Here is a 16,064-nt window from a genome sequence, read left to right as displayed (position 1 = left end):
GCAAACACTTAATCAGTCTCTCATTCACAATTTGACCAGCACTTAATATTAATATAATATAATATTAAGATAATATTCTCACCCATCAGACTATCTGGTCTTTACATATATTATATTATAGCCTATAGGTGGAATAATTTTTTATTTAGTATGGCCCACAAAAAAAACGTCATCCCTAGCCTGCACTGGAATAGCAAATGGAGGTTACTGGCTGTTATGTTTTTAAGTGATGCATAGGTGGCGCGTCCTAAAGTAAATTGAATTGGCAAAATGATATAAAAAAAACAGCTTCTATCTCAAGACCATCAGACTGTTAAACAGCCATCACTAACATTGAGTGGCTGCTGCCAACATAATGACTGATCTCTAGCCACTTTAATAATGAAAAAATGTATGTAATAAATGTATCACTAGTCACTTTAAACAATGCCACTTTATATAATGTTTACATACCCTACATTACTCATCTCATATGTATATACTGTACTTTATACCATCTACTGCATCTTGCCTATACCGTTCGGCCATCGCTATATTTTTATCTACATATTCTTATTAATTCCTTTACACTTGTGTGTATAAGGTAGTTGTTGTTAGGTTAGATTACTTGTTTGATATTACTGCATGGTCGGAACTAGAAGCACAAGCATTTCGCTACACTCGCAGTAACATCTGCTAACCATGTGACAAATAAAATTTGATTTGATTTGATGACGGCAGCATCCGCTCTTTGGCCAAAAGATGGCTGGCTTGAAAACCCTTGGCTACAGTGAAAACACAACACTCCTTTTATTGATGGATTATAATGTAGCCAGGGGAAATTGCCAAACCATATCTCTTGAATCGTCAGCACTCTATTGGCAAGAATTTGCGGTTCTAAAAATTGTGGGTGTGACTGATATGGTTTTGTGCCATCACTGAGGCAACTGGACAATGCTGTGCCACTGTCCCCTATACTGGTGCAGCTGGCAACAAGGTTGACACCTGGTCCTACCGTGGCTGTGACACTGTCCCCTATTCTGGTGCAGCTGGCAACAAGGTTGACACCTGGTCCTGCCATGGCTGTGCCACTGTCCCCTATACTGGTGCAGCTGGCAACAAGGTTGACACCTGGTCCTGCCGTGGCTGTGCCACTGTCCCCTATTCTGGTGCTGCTGGCAACAAGGTTGACACCTGGTCCTGCCGTGGCTGTGACACTGTCCTCTGAAGTCTCTCCCTGGCTCTTTCCCTTTCACCATCCTCACTGACTCACAGTCTGTCTCCTAGAAAAGAAATAAGGTGTTTGCCGTACTCCTAACTACCAGTACCCAAAACTACACAATTAATCACAACAGCAATACCATTGCCTTAAACAAATCTTAGTTAATTCACCAGTTTAAGTTGAGAGTGGGGGTATCCATGGCATCTTCCAATTATTATGTGGGTTTTTTTCGCGATATTTGTAAATTATTTTGTACATAATGTTTCTGCAACCATATCTTACGGAAGAAAATAGCTTCTGGATATCAGGACAGCGATCACTCACCTCGGATTATACAAAGATTTCTTCTTCAACAACAACAAGCAGGTCTCAAACGATACTCTCCAAACACCCCACAGGGCAGACATCCCAATTATTCGCAAAAGGAAGCGACGCAGAGGACGAAGAGCCGGATGCCTCGTCCGGACCCGCAGAAGACAACTAGGAAAGCTGCCGTCACCGTCAATATTACTCTTCAACGTGCAATCATTGGACAATAAACTAGACGAGGTAAGATCACGAATATCCTACCAACGGGACATCAGAAACTGTAATATCCTATGCTTCACGGAATCGTGGCTGAACGACGACATGGATATTCAGCTAGCGGGATACACGCTCCACAGGCAGGATAGAACAGTACACTCTGGTAAGACGAGGGGGGGGGGGGGGTCTGTGCATATTTGTAAACAACAGCTGGTGCACGAAATCTAAGGAAGTCTCTAGATTTTGCTCGCCTGAAGTAGAATATATTGTGATAAGCTGCAGGCCACACTACTTGCCTAGAGAGTTCTCAGCTATGCTTTTCGTGGCTGTTTATTTACCACCACAGACAGATGCTGGCACTAAGACCTCACTCAGTCAGCTGTATAAGGAAATAAGCAAACAGGAAACCACTCACCCAGAGGCGGCGCTCCTAGTGGCCGAGACTTTAATGCGGGGAAACTTAAATCAGTTCTACCAAATCTCTATTAACATGTTAAATGTGCAACCTGAGGGAAAACAATTCTAGATCACCTGTACTCCACACACAGAGACGCGTACAAAGATCTCCCTCGCCCTACATTTGGTAAATCCGACCACAACTCTATCCTCCTGATTCCTGCTTACAAGCAAAAATTAAAGCAGGAAGCACCAGTGACTCGGTCTATAAAAAAATTGTCAGATGAAGCAGATGCTAAAGGACTGCTTTGCTATCACAGACTGGAACATGTTCCGCGATTCTTCCGATGAAATTGAGGAATACACCACATCAGTCACTGGCTTTATCAATAAGTGCATTGAGGACGTTGTCCCCACAGTGACTGTACGTACATACCCCAACCAGAAGCCATGGATTACAGGCAACATTCTCACTGAGCTAAAGGGTAGAGCTGCCGCTTTCAAGGTGTGGGACTCTAACCTGGAAGCTTACAAAAAATCCCGCTATGCCCTGCGACGAACCATCAAACAGGCAAAGCGCCAATACAGGGCTAAGATTCAATCATACTACACCGGCTCCGACGCTCGTCGGATGTGGCAGGGCTTGCAAACTATTACAGACTAGAAATGGAAGCACAGCCGCGAGCTGCCCAGTGACATGAGCCTACCAGACAAGCTAAATCACTTCTGTGCTCGCTTCGAGGCAAGCAACACTGGGGCATGCATGAGAGCATCAACTGTTCCGGACGACTGTGTGATCACGCTCTCCGTAGCCGATGTGAGTAAGACCTTTAAACAGGTCAACATACACAAGGCTGTGGGGCCAGATGGATTAAGAAGACGTGTGCTCCGGGCATGTTCTGACCAACTGGCAGGTGTCTTCACTGACATTTTCAACATGTCCCTGCTTGAGTCTGTAATAGCAACATGCTTCAAGCAGACCACCATAGTCCCTGTGCCCAAGAACTAAAAAGGCAACCTGCCTAAATGACTACAGACCCGTAGCACTCACGTCCGTAGCCATGAAGTGCTTTAAAAGGCTGGTAATGGCTCACATCAACACCATTATCCCCGAAACCCTAGACCCACTCCAATTTGCATACCGCCCAAACAGATCCAAAGATGATGCAAACTCTATTGCACTCCACACTGCCCTTTCCCACTGCCCTTTGCTAGATTTGTCGCTGGACAAAAGGAACACCTATGTGAGAATGCTATTCATTGATTACAGCTCAGCGTTCAACAGCATAGTACCCTCAACGCTCATCACCAAGCTAAGGATCCTGGGACTCAACACCTCCCTCTTCAACTGTACCCTGGACTTCCTGACAGGCCGCCCCAGGTGGTGAGGGTAGGTAGCAACACATCTGCCATGTTGATCCTCAACACTGGAGGTCCCCAGGGGTACGTGCTCAGTCCCCTCCTGTACTCCCTGTTCAACCACGACTGCATGGCCAGGCATGACTCCAACACCATCATTAAGTTTGCTGACGACACAACAGTGGTAGGCCTGATCACCGACAACAATGAGACAGCCTATAGGGAGGAGGTCAGAGACCTGGCCGGGTGGTGCCAGAATAACAACCTATTCCTCAACGTAACCAAGACTAAGGAGATGATTGTGGACTACAGGAAAAGGAGCACCGAGCAGGTTACTTACAGTAGGAGATGGGCTTCTATCATTTTCTACCATTCTAGATTGACTTCGATCTAAAAAGGTAGCTAGCTAGACAGCTAGCAAATGTGAAACGGATTACAGTGACAAGGGTTGACAGCTGTACGAGTTCACCATTTACACAACGTATGCTGCAACCTTTTGTAATTTTCATATAGTTTATGTTTAAGTTGGCTGGATTCCAACAATAGCTGAATTTGCCGAGCCAGCGAGCACCAATTCCGTTTCTGTGGTGTTTGCTATAACGTCGTGTGAGAGACAAAAAGTAAAACACACCATAAATATGTTTAGAACTTCAAATTAGCTTTCTTCTGACGATTCTTGTTTTTTTAATGTCACAATTCCAAACCCTCCTCCTTTATCCAGGCTTGGGACCGGAAAAAGTGACCCAAAAGAGACACTGGTGGAGTTACTTAGTTTTATTTGTATTTCTTTTTTTTTTAGTTTAGTTTAGTTTTCTTAATTTGGTTTGGTTTTTAACCTTATGGTCCACTTAGGAGTATTACAACAAGTCACAGTAAAACATGAACACTTTTAACCATAACATTTTTTATATTTTTTTGTATACAATCTACATTTTAACAATCTAAATGGACCAAAAAGAGACAATAGAAAAAACTGTCAATGGCAATGTGAGAAAATTAGGGTAACTAGTCTGGCCCTAATTCAGGTTATTTTTTAACATTTTTTATGTAAGCCAGGGCGGGATCAGCCAGCGGTGACTTCCCGCATGTGCAATTCATTTGCAGTCTGGACGCGGAGGGGTGAACATCTCCTGCTCTGACTGCAGCTGGGAGGGACTGCTGCGCGAGGACTGGGCCGCCTGTGATTACTTCGGGACGGGGTGGGGCGCATGGCAGCGTAAGAACGTGCTTTCACGTCAGAGTCTCCAAAGGTCTCCAATAACACCAGAAAAAGTTGCTAGATTTGTCGCTAGTCGCTTTTTTGAAAATGTGTCGCTAGAGGGTCTGAATACTCGCTAAGTTAGCAACACTGCATGTGCCACTGCAGAGAGCTGGGAGGCAGTGGATCAAACCATTGTGAGGCAAAGAGCGGGGGGGGTCGCAATCTTTTGAAACTTAGAAACGCGCTATTAAGTGTCTATAATCAGCACAAGAGCTTTCATTGCGTATTATTAATATTATTGAAATTACAGTTATACTTCCAGTGATATGTTAGGGGGGACAAATCATATTTTCCCAGGATGGGATTTCCACCTATGTCTGTTTGTCAGTGTCAGCAGAGTAGGCTACCCTGTAATTTGTAGGCTACCCTGTAATTTCTCAAAAAAAGACTCTGCTAATGTCTCCAGTCATATAAAGTGTAGTAGAATTGCACCCCAAGTGGTCCCAAAGTGGTTTACAATAACTTCATCATAATTCAGTTAAGTGCGTCACATGACATGATAATATTTGTCACAATATCAAATCAAATATTATTTGTCACATTCGTCGAATACAACACCTTACCGTGAAATGTTTACTTACAAGCCCTTAACCAACAATGCAGTTTTAAGTAAAATAAGAGATAGGCAAATATTTTCTAATTAAACTAAAGTAAAAAGAAATTAAGAAAATTAATAAAAACAAAGAGGCTACAAATAGGGGGTACCAGTACCGAGTCAATGTGCGAGGGTACAGGTTAGTCAAGTTAATTGAGGTATATGTACATGTAGGTAGGGGTAAAGTGACTATGCATAGATAAAAAACAGCAAGTAGCAGCAGTGTAAAAAAACAAAGGGTCAATGCAAATAGTCCAGGTAGTCATTTGATTAACTGTGCAGCAGTCTTATGGCTTAGGGGTAGAAGCTGTTAAGGAGCCTTTTGGACCTAGAGTTGATGCTCCAGTACCACTTGCCGTGCCGTGTGGTAGCAGAGAGAACAGTCTATAACTAGGGTGGCTGGAGTCTTTGACACTGTCTGGTATAGAGGTCCAGGATGGAAGGAAGCATTGCCCCAGTGATGTACTGGGCCGTACGCACTACCCTCTGTTGCGCCTTGCGGTTGGATGCCAAGCAGTTGCCATACCAGACGGTGATGCAACCAGTCAGGATGCTCTCGATGGTGCAGCTGTAGAACTTTTTGAGGATCTGAGGACCCATGCCAAATCTTATCAGTCTCTTGAGGGGGAATATGGGTTGTTTTGCCCTCTTCTCAACTGTTTGTGTGACCGGACCATGATAGTTTGTTGGTGATGTGGACACCAAGGAATTTGAAGCTCTCGACCTGCTCCACTACAGCCCTGTCGATGTAGTCCATGATCAGCTCCTTTGTCTTGATCACATTGAGGGAGAGGTTGTTGTCTCTGCACCACACTGCCAGGTCTCTGGCCTCCTCCCTATAGGCTGTTTCGACGTTGTTGGTGATCAGGCCTACCACTGTTGTGTCGTCGGGAAACTTAATGATGGTGTTGGATATGTGCTTGCCCACCCACTATGGTGTTGAACGCTGAGCTGTAGTCAATGAACAGCATTCTCAGTAAGGTGTTCCTTTTGTTCAGGTGCGAAAGGGCAGTGTGGAGTGCAATAGAGATTGCTTCATCTGTGGATTTGTTGGGGTGGTATGCAAATTGGAGTGGGTCTAGGGTTTCTGGGATGACGGTGTTGATGTGAGCCATGACCAGCCTTTCAAAGCACTTCATGGCTACAGACGTGAGTGATACGGGTCAGGTGGTTAAGGCTGGTTACCTTGGTGTTCTTGGGCACAGGGACTATGGTGGTCTGCTTGAAATATGTAGGTATTATCAACTCGGTCAGGAACAGGTTGAAAATGTCAGTGAAGACACTTGCCAGTTGGTACACGTCCTGGTAATCCATCTGTGAATGTTGATATGTTTAAACATCTAACTCACATCAGCTATGGAGAGCGTGGTCACACTGTTACAGCAACAGCTGGTGCTCTCATGCATGCTTCAGTGTTGCTTACCTCGAATTTCACGGTATAGTATAATTCAATCTTACTCCTGTATTGACACTTTGCCTGTTTGATGATTCATCGGATGGCATAGCAGGATTTCTTATAAGCGTCTGGGTTAGAGTCCCGCTCCTTGAAAGCGACAGCTCTACCTTTTAGCTCAGTGTGAATGTTGCCTGTATTCCTTGGCTTCTGGTTGGGGTATGTACGTACCTTCACTGTGGGGACGACGTCATTGATGCACTTATTGATGAAGCCGGTGACTGATGTGGTAGGATTAATCTGTGCTAGCAAAACAGACCTGTAGCTTAGCATCTTCGTCATCTGACCACTTCCGTATTGAGTGAGTCACAGGTACTTCCTGCTTTAATTTTTGCTTGTAAGCAGGAATCAGAAGGATATAATTATGGTCAGATTGGCCAAATGGAGGGGAAGGGAGAATTTTGTAAGCGTCTCTGTGAGTGGAGTAAAGGTTTGCCCTTTGGAGAACTCCAAGCGTGCTGTCATGTGCATTTTTACTGAGGAGTGGCTTCCATCTGGCCACAACCATAAAGGCCTGATTGGTGGAGTGCTGCAGAGATGGCTGTCCTTCTGGAAGGTTCTCCCATCTCCACAGAGGAACTCTCGAGCTCTGTCAGAGTGACCATTGAGTTCTTGGTCACCTCCCTGACCAAGGCCCTTCTCCCCTGATTGCTCAGTTTGGCCGGGAGGCTAGCTCTAGGAAGAGTATTGGTGGTTCCAAACTTCTTCCATTTAATAATTTTGGAGACCACTGTGTTTCTGGGGACCTTCAATGCTGCAGAAATGTGTTGGTACCCTTCCCCAGATCTGTGTCTCTGAGCTCTACAGACAATTCCTTCGACCTCATGGCTTGGTTTTTGCTTTGTCATGACCTTTCATTTTGCTTTGTCATGCCTTTCCAAATCATGTCCAATTAATTGAATTTATCACAAGTGGACTCGAAATCAAGTTATAGAAACATGTCAGCGATGATCAATTTGAAACAGAATGCACCTGAGGTAAATTTCGAGTCTCATATCAAAGGGTCTGAATACTTATGAAAATAAGGTATTTCTGTTTTCACTTTGTCATTATGGGGTATTGTGTGTAGATTAATGACGAAAACAATTATTTAATCCATTTTAGAATAAGGCGGTACCTTTAACAAAATGTGGAAGAAATCAAGGGGTCTGAACACTTCTCGAGTTAGTCACCTGGAATGCTTTTCCAACAGTCTTGAAGGAGTTCCCACATATGCTGAACACTTGTTGGCTGCTTTTCCTTCACTCTGTGGCTTCACTCTGTGATTGGAGGCCAGGTCATCTGATGCAGCACTCCATCACTCTCCTTCTTGGTCAAATAGGCCTTAGACAGCCTGGAGATGTGTTTTGGGTCAGTGCAAACAAGATGAGATGGCGTATTGCTGCAGAATGCTGTGGCAGCCATGCTGGTTAAGTGTAACTTGAATTCTAAATAAATCACAGACAGTGTCACTTGAAAAGCACCCCATACTATCACACCCCCTCCTCCATGCTTCGCGGTGGGAACCACTCATCCGATCACCTACTCTGCATCTCACAAAGACACGGCGGTTGAAACCAAAAATCTCACATTAGACCAAAGGACAGATTTCCACCGGTCTAATGTCCATTGCTCATGTTTCTTGGGCCAAGCAAGTCTCTTCTTCTTCGTGGTTTCCTTTAGTAGTAGTTTCTTTGCATCAATTTGACCAAGAAGGACTGATTTACACAGTCTCTTCTGAACAGTTGATGTTGAGATGTCTGTGAAACATTTATTTGAGCTGGTTGAGAAAATGCCAAGAGTGTTTAAAGCTGTCACCAAAGCAAAGGGTGGCTACTTTAAAGAATCTCAATTCTAAAATATATTTTGATTTGTTTAACACTTTTTTGGTTACTACATGATTCCATATGTGTTATTTCATAGTCTTGATGTCTTCACTATTATTCTACAATGTAGAAAATTGTAAATATTTTATAATGCTGTGCTATTCTCCATCTGATGTGTTTATTGGAGTGAGGTAAGTTACACTTCTTCTAAAAACGAATTATTGCCCCACGTCCCAACAATCCACACAGTCAAGCAAAATTATATGGTATTTGATTAGTTCATCAGTAGACTTATCCACCAGCCAGATACAAATTAGTCTGGCGAAACAATGCTTAGGTCAACCAATATTTGCCCGTTATACAACGGGTGTGTCTAATCCTGAATGCTAATTGGTTAAAACCGCTTTCCAGCCGGTGTCTATTCCACAAGATACTACCGACAAATGATATGGTGTTAAAATGCCTAGTTACTTTGTTCCATCTGACTGCGCAGTCCGCTGTCTTATCAGCCCAGCAAGGCAATTTATAAACTTGATCTCCTCTATAAAAAGCATGTAGACATAGTCTAAAAGACAAACGTTTTGTTTTCAACAGCGGAGATTTGCATAAACCTTGCTGTCTGTCTCCGACATTTGCAACATTGTTTCAATATTCAAATTTGACCTTCAGTTGTCGCATAGTAATGAACTTGTCGGGAGTCGGGAGTCGGGATGAGACAGGCAGCGTTTCTCAGCCAGTCGAAATCATGAATCAGCCTCATTTTTATGGATATATACAAAGACATATTGATAGAAAACACGTAAAACAAAACAAAGTGCAGCTAGTTTGCAGTCTTTTGAGCTTCAGTTTGAAGTGATTGTGTTAGCTCTGTTGTTGGCTAGCTTCTCTGAACAACAGCGTCATGATGAGAGACCACATTTTCTATGCCAGGCGAAATCGCTTATCATTAGCTCATTGTTACAGATGTATCCAAATAAATGTCACTAGAAAACACCTGAAACAAATGCATCTTCTTTGTTGTTATTCTGGCAGCACTGTTTGATGTGACTGTAAGTTAGCCATAGTTGGCTAGCTAGCAAGCAAGGGATAAGACCCGACTGGGTCGCGTCTCTGGCAACCGAACCGATAGAACAAACGACCAGCCGGCTTGTGTAGCAACCCTAGATTTGCGTTGAAATACTATGAATTAATTCATCAAAATAACATTTTTAATGACAATGTGTAAATCATTATTTAGATATGTTGGTAACCCGTTGTATAAAAGTTATTATGCCCTCGAAGCCAAACACTGGCTTCTCGGGCATTATCACTTAATTATGTCCTTTTACTATTGCAAAATATTCAAGATAATATAACATTTTGCAATAGTACACGAACGTACAGTATCTTCTGCAAATATTGGTTGATCTAAGCATTGTTTCTTCAGGCTAATTTGGGTCATCTGGCTGGTGGAGAAGTCTACTGATAACCTAATCAAATACCATATAATTCTGGGTGACATGTCATACACATCAGGTAGACCTCTGCGCTTCAGCAAACAAAGGAAAATAGGAGGGGTGCTCAACAATAATGTAGTATAGAAAAAATACCCACAAACTGATGAATGTGCAGGTAGACATTTATTGTCATTAATCTTGCCATGGAGGCAGGAATGATTAACACATGTCTGACCTAGAACACTGTGGTGTGATCATTTAGGTGAACCTGATAAGTACATCCCATATTAAACCAGCACCTAAACTGTAGCCCATGTGTTTGCCTTGTTTTAATCTTCCTACATGATAATGCCAACTAAATAAAATATTTTTAAAGACCCCCTCATCGCTGTGGCACCAAAATTGTAAATGAAACCCTAAAGAAACCAAACTGGAGTGACGCTGAAAAAGTAAGTTACACCTCTTCTAAAAATGAATTCTTGCCCAACCTCCTAATAATCCACACTGCCAGAAAACTAGTAAATAAGACTAGAACAGAGAGGGATTGACCAGTAAAGCAACTCAGAGTATGGCTGATTAAACTGCATGTATTCCTCAATGTTAAATAGATCATTCTTTACCTCGATCCTTCAGGCTCACCATACACAGACACAGTGAACCCCAAATGACATCGATAAATTGAGAAGGTGGCTGATGGCAGCCAAGCACACAACACACATGCACACACACAACTCCAATATCTTGTTATTTACCCTTATTTTACCAGTTAAGTTGACTGAGAACACATTCCCGTTTACAGTGCAGTTCAATAAGAGTTAAGAAAATATTTACCAAATAAACTAAAGTAAAAAATAACAAAAAGTAACACAATAACATAACAATGATGAGGCTATATAAAGGGGGTACCGGTACCGAGTGTGCTGGGGTACAGGTTAGAGGTCATTTGTACATGTAGGTACGGGTGACTGTGCATAGATAATAAACAGCTAATAGCAGCAGTGTACAAAACAAATGGAGGGGGGGGTCAATTTAATAGTCCGGTGGCAATTTTATGAATTGTTCAGCAGTCTTATGGCTTGGCGGTAGAAGCTGTTAAGGAGCCTTTTGGTCCTAGACTTGACGCTCCGGTAACACTTGCCATGTGGTAGCAGAGAAAACAGTCTATGACTTGGGTGACTGGAGTCTCTAAAAATGTTATGGGGTTTCCTCTGACACCACCTATTTTATAGGTTCTATATTACAGGAAGCTTGGACCCAGTGATGTACTGGGCCGTACGCACTACCCTCTGTAGCACCTTACGGTCAGATGCCGAGCAGTTGCTATACCAGGCTTTGATGCAACCGGTCAGGATGCTTTCGATTGTGCAGCTGTAGAACGTTTTGAGGATCTGGGGACCCATGCCAAATCTTTTCAGTTTCCTGAGGGGGAAAAGGTTTTGTCGTGCCCTATTCACGACTGTCTTGATGTGTTTGGACCATGACAGATCGTTGGTGATGTGGACACCAAGGAACTTGAAGCTCTCGAACCGCTTCACTACAGCCCATTGATGTTAATGGGGGCCTGTTGGGCCCGCCAATCAGGTCCTTTGTCTTGCTCACATTGAGAGAGAGGTTGTTGTCCTGGCACCACACCGCCAGTTCTCTGACCTCCTCCCTATAGGCTGTGTCATCGTTGTCGGTGATCAGGCCAACCACTGTTGTGTTGTCAGAAACGTAACGATGGTGTTGCAGTCGTGTTTGGCCATGCAGTCATGGGAGAACAGGGAGTACAGGAGGGGACTAAGTACACACCCCTGAGGGGCCCCAGTGCTGAGAATCAGCGTGGCAGACGTATTGTTGCCTACCCTTACCACCTGGGGGCGGCCCGTCATTATGTCCAGGATCCAGTTGCAGAGGGAGGTGTTTAGGCCCAGGGTCCTTAGCTTAGTGATGAGCTTCGTGGGCACTGTAGTGTTGAATGCTGAGCTGTAGTCAATAAACAGCATTCTCACACAGGTGTTCCTTTTGTCCAGGTGGGAAAGGGCAGTGTGGAGTGTGATTGAGATTGCGTCATCTGTGGATCTGTTGGGGCGGTATGCAAATTGGAGTGGGTCTAGGGTATCCGTGTGTGCATGCTGTTGATGTGAGCAATGACAAGCCTTTCAAAGCACTTCATGGCTGCCGACGTGAGTGCTATGAGGCGGTAATCATTTAGACAGGTTACCTTCACTTCCTTGGGCACAGGGACTCTGGTGGTCTGCTTAAAATATATACAGTTGAAGTCCGAAGTGTACATACACTTAGGTTGGCGTCATTAAAACTCATTTTTCAAACATTCCAGAAGTTAACAAACTATAGTTTTGGAAAGTTGGTTCGGACATCTACTTTGTGTAAGTAATTTTTCCAACAATTGTTTACAGACAGATTATTTCACTTATAATTCACTGCATCACAATTCCAGTGGGTCAGAAGTTTACATACACTGAGTTGACCGTGCCTTTAAACAGCTTGGAAAATTCCAGAAAATTATGTCATGGCTTTCGAAGTTTCTGATAGGCTAATATACATCATTTGAGTCAATTGGAGGTGTACCTGTAGATGTATTTCAACGTCTACCTTCAAACTCAGTGCCTCTTTGCGTGACATCATGGGAAAATCTAAAGAAATCTGCCAATACCTCAGAAATAAATTGTAGCCTCCACAAGTCTGGTTCATCCTTGGGAGCAATTTTCAAACACCTGAAGGTACCACGTTCATCTGTACAAACAATAGTACGCCAGTATAAACACCATGGGACCACGCAGCCGTCATACCGCTCAGGAAGGAGATGCGTTCTGTCTCCTAGTGATGAACGTACTTTGGTGCGAAAAGTGCAAATCAATCCCAGAACAACAGCAAAAAACCTTGTGAAGATGCTGGAGGAAACAGGTACAAAAGTATCTATATCCACAGTAAAACAAGTCCTATATCGACATATCCTGAAAGGCCGCTCAGCAAGGAAGAAGCCCCTGCTCCAAAACCGCTGCAAAGATCGTACTTTTTGGAGAAATGTCCTCTGGTCGGATGAAACAAAAATATAACTTTTTGGCCATAATGACCATAGTTATGTTTGGAGGAAAAAGGGGGAGGCTTGCAAGCCAAAGAACACCATCCCAACCGTGAAGCACGGGGGTGACAGTATAATGTTATGGGGGTGCTTTGCTGCAGGAGGGACTGGTGCACTTCACAAAATAGATTGGCATCATGAGGGAGGAAAATAATGCGGATATATTGAAGCAACATCTCAAGACATTAGTCAGGAAGTTAAAGCTTGGTCGCAAATGTGTCTTCCAAATGGACAATGACCCTAAGCATACTTCCAAAGTTATGACAAAATGGCTTAAGACATCAAAGTCAAGGTATTGGAGTGGCCATCACAAAGCCCTGACCTCAATCAAATAGAACATTTGTGGGCAGACTTGAAAAAGTGTGTGTGAGCTTAGGAGATAACTTAACTTATAGATAACCTGGAGCCAGTGGGTCTGGTCGACGAATATGTAGCGAGGGCCAGCCGACTAGAGCATACAGGTCGCAGTGGTGGGTGGTATAAGGGGCTTTGGTAACAAAACGGATGGCACTGTGATAGACTGCATCCAGTTTGCTGAGTAGAGTATTGGAAGCTATTTTGTAGATGACATCGCCGAAGTCGAGGATCGGTAGGATAGTCAGTTTTACTAGGATAAGTTTGGCGGCGTGAGTGAAGGAGGCTTTGTTGTGAAATAGAAAGCCAATTCTAGATTTGATTTTGGATTGAAGATGTTTAATATGAGCCTGGAAGGAGAGTTTAGAGTATTTGTAGTTGTCCACATATTCTAGGTCAGAACCGTCAATGGTAGTGATGCTATTCGGGTGGGAGGGTGCGGGCAGCGAACTGTTGAAAAGCATGCATTTGGTTTTACCAGCATTTAAGTGCAGTTGGAGGCCACAGAAGGAGTGTTGTATGGCATTGAAGCTTGTTTGGAGGTTTTAACACAGTGTCCATAGAAGGGCTTTAGAGAGGCAGAGCAGGATGGATATAGGTCTAACAGTTTGGGTCTAGAGTGTCATCCCCTTTGAAGAGGGGGATGACCGCAGCAGCTTTCCAATCTTTAGGGATCTCAGACAATATGAAAGAGAGGTTGAACAGACTGGTAATAGGGGTTGCAACATTGGCGGCGGATAGTTTTAGAAAGAGAGGGTCCAGATTGACTAGCCCAGCTGATATGTACAGGTCCAGGGTTTGCATCTCTTTCAGAACATCTGCCATCTGGATTTGGGTGAAAGAGAAGCTGGGGAGGCTCGGGCAAGTAGCTGCGGGATGGTGAGGAAGGCGCTTTTAAAGAACGACCAGGCGTCCTCGACTGACGTGATGACGTCAATATCCTTCCAGGATACCCGGGCCAGGTCGATTAGAAAGGCCTGCTCGCAGAAGTGTTTTAGGGAGGGTTTGACAGTGATGAGGAGTGATCGTTTGACGGTGGACCCCATAGCGGATGTAGGCAATGAGGCAGTGATCGCTGAGATCCCGATTGAAAACAGCAGAGGTGTATTTGGAGGGCAAGTTGGTCAGGATAATATCAATGAGGGTTCCCATGTTTACGGATCTGGGGTTGTACCTGGTGGGTTCCTTGATGATTTGTGTGAGATTGAGGGCATCTAGCTTAGATTGTACGACTGCCGGGGTGTTAAGCATATCCCAGTTTAGGTCACCTAACACAACAAACTTTGAAGAAAGATGAGGGGCAATCATTTCACATATGGTGTCAAGGGCACAGCTGGGAGTTGAGGGAGGTCTATAACAGGCTTGATTATGGAAGTCAACAAATGAGAGTGCCTGGGGACACGCAGGGCCTGGGTTAACGTCCACATCACCCGAGGAACAGAGGAGGAGTAGGATGAGGGTACGGCTAAAGGCTTTCAAAACTGGTCGTCTAGTGCGTTGGGGACAGAGAATTAAAAGGAGCAGATTTCTGGGCGTGGTAGTATAGATTCAGGGCATAATGTGCAGACAGGGGTATGGTGGGGTGCGGGTACAGTGGAGGTAAGCCTAGGCACTGAGTGACGATAAGAGAGGTTGCATCTCTGGATGTGCTGGTTATACTGGGTGAGGTCACCGCATGTGTGGGGGGCGGGACAAAGGAGGAATCTGAGGCATGTAGAGTGGGATTAGGGGCTCCACTGTAAACTAAAACAAGGTTTTTGAGGTTTTTGTGGACTAAACTTTGATCAGTTCAGTAATCCAAGAGGGGGGGTATTTGTAACAGATCATGACGCCAGGGGGCGGGCCAATGACTTGGTTAAACTTTAAAGGCAATACAATTCTCTTTCATTTATGTTTTAACATCACCTTACATCATTTCACATATAGTTTAATCTTTACTCATTCATTTTATACAAGAATTAGATGCAAACCCCTTAATTGAGAAATGTACAGATTCAGAGACCTAGTCATGTGTGCTTCCTGTCCTCTCTGAGGTCACAAGATGAAATACACTCGTCATACACGTCCCTTAAGTGTCCACGGACCATTCCCACCTTCTCACAAGTGGACATTTTGTATCAAATCCTCATTTTGGGGATTTAGGAGTTTGCCATATGAAATTCTTTGTTCTCTCTTTATGTCTCTTTTTGCATGGCCAGGGGGAGAGAGTCTCCTCCAGGAATTTATGACCTGAGATAACAGAACCTGGGTGTAGGAGTGAGAGAGAGGGGAAGCAACTAGCTATACCCAAAAAGGGCCATGTCATGACATAAGCCATGCCATTATTTCACCACCAAAGAGCAGTAAAGGTCTATTTTATTGCAGGTTGCAGAGTCAAGGATAGCTTCTGCCTTGTCCTGCATTAATATAGACAGCATGAATAGACTGTTTGGAGTCTGCCATGGCACACAGACACACACACACACACACTATTAATCTCCATGTCTCTCTCTGTCACCCCCACTGCTCTGCAAGGTTTAATCTACCCTGTCATGGAATGAATCCATGAAGTGCGTGGGGCTGGTCGCAGTGCATTGCTGACATGGTACCTGGGC

Source organism: Oncorhynchus mykiss, chromosome 18 (assembly GCF_013265735.2).
Source record: "Oncorhynchus mykiss isolate Arlee chromosome 18, USDA_OmykA_1.1, whole genome shotgun sequence".
In the NCBI taxonomy this organism is placed as follows: domain Eukaryota; kingdom Metazoa; phylum Chordata; class Actinopteri; order Salmoniformes; family Salmonidae; genus Oncorhynchus; species Oncorhynchus mykiss.
Note: the sequence above shows the minus strand (reverse complement) of the source record.